General features: G+C 48.4%; 2 protein-coding genes across 2 annotated transcripts in view; both read left to right on the top strand.

The window, feature by feature from the left end:
* Positions 1 to 1791, top strand: part of RASSF8 (Ras association domain family member 8) — a 36599-nt gene that overhangs the window by 22597 nt on the left and 12211 nt on the right. The window lies entirely within an intron of this gene.
* Positions 1 to 1791, top strand: part of SSPN (sarcospan) — an 84482-nt gene that overhangs the window by 5890 nt on the left and 76801 nt on the right. The window lies entirely within an intron of this gene.

The raw sequence follows: 1791 nt of genomic DNA on the forward strand, positions 1-1791 counted from the left end.
ACTGGGAGCAAGACTGCATTGAAGGGTTTGAGAACAAGTCCTGTGGGGAGCGGCTGAAGGAGCTGGGGAGGCTCAGCCTGGAGAAAAGGAGGCTCAAGGGGGGACCTTCTGGCTCTGCCCAACTCCCTGACAGGAGGGGGAAGCCAGGGGAACTCAGGCCCTGCTCCCAGGGAACAAGGGAATGGATGAGAGGGAACGGCCTCAAGCTGTGCCAGGGGAGGCTCAGGTTGGACATCAGGAGGAATTTCTTCATGGAAGGGGTTGTTAAGCACTGGAAGGGGCTGCCCAGGGAGGTTTGGAGTCCCCATCCCTGGAGGTGTCCAGAGAGTGACTGGATGTGGCACTCAGTGCTCTGGGCTGGGTGACAAGGTGGGCATCAGGCACAGCTTGGACTCGATGAGCTTGGAGGCCTTTTCCAGCCTGAATGATTCTATGACCTCTGGTGACAAAGACCTACTCCTGCCCACCCCAGCCCCTTCCCTAGGGAAGGAGAGGGACCCTTGTGTTTAAGACTGCTCATCCCACCACTTTTCCCAGAAATGATGTGAGACCAGGGCAGTGAGTCACCTGCTTGTACTGACTCACTGCTGTAGGTCCTGGCTCTGAAGCATGGGAGACACTTAATGGAAAGATGGATCTTGCTTGGTGCTTGGCATAAACGTTTGTAGCCTGATGGGAAAGATAAGGCACAGATACATTTCTTCACAGTGTATGATACTACCTGTATAACAAAAAAATGTAGAGGAGGATGGACTTTTGGGTGGGAGTTAATGGGATGAATCATTTCTGTCCTGAAAAAGGGAATTGATGACCTCTCAGGTTACAGTCCTGCCAAGAGTGTTGCTACTGCTGCTTTTCTTTGGAGTTTCATTTTCACTTTTGGCAGCAGAAATAGTTGCTCTGTCTACTGTGTCGGCTGCAAATATTAAAGCATATAGAGGAGCTTGAAGTGAGTAATGGTTGTATGAGTGCTGCTACCCTTCATGGAATATAATTTAAAAATCTGCCTCTTGAGAGTCTAAAAAAAATGTTCATTACCTTGTACCTATATTTCATTAGTTTAATCACTGTTCATTGTGGTGGAATCTGTGTTTAAATTAGCAAAGGACATCGATCTCAAGCTAAGACTACAGTGGCTGGGCACATGGCATGGACACTTGGGTCCAGAGGTTGTTTGGCTGTGCAGCAGAGCCAGATCAGGACACTGAGTGAAGTTTGCCATTTAATGTCACAGTGTTGGAGCCAGGTTCAAACCACTCTTGACAGATATTTGCAGGCTGTCAGAACATCAGCATTCTGGAGTCCATATATTTCCTTTTTTGATGTCATTCTCAATTTTGAGAGAAATTATTCTTTTGAAGGTGTTCCTCTATTAATAGAACCTGCGATAAGTTTTGTGTGCTTGGGGAGTTGTAGGTGGAAATTTAACCTGTTAACCTTGACACTGCCCTTTGTGCAGATGTGGTGTGTTTTAGGGATGTAAATATGTATCTGCTTCTGTTATTGCTTGTCATTTGCTGTCTTGCAAAAGAGGTACAAGTTCTTGGTGATTGTTTTGAGATGGTAATATCATGTGGTACATGTAGAGTCCCCATTCTGGGGACCATGTAGTAATCACAGAATGGCCTGGGTTGGAAGGGACCCTAAAGATCATCCCATCCCAGGCCCCTGCCATGGGCAGGGACACCTGCCACTGTCCCAGGTTGCTCAGAGCCCCATCTGGCCTTGGACACTGCCAGGGATGGGGCAGCCACAGCTTCTCTGGGCAACCTGTGCCAGGGGCCACGCAAC

This window comes from Corvus brachyrhynchos, unplaced genomic scaffold, assembly GCF_000691975.1.
Source record: "Corvus brachyrhynchos isolate BGI_N302 unplaced genomic scaffold, ASM69197v1 scaffold209, whole genome shotgun sequence".
Lineage (NCBI taxonomy): Eukaryota > Metazoa > Chordata > Aves > Passeriformes > Corvidae > Corvus > Corvus brachyrhynchos.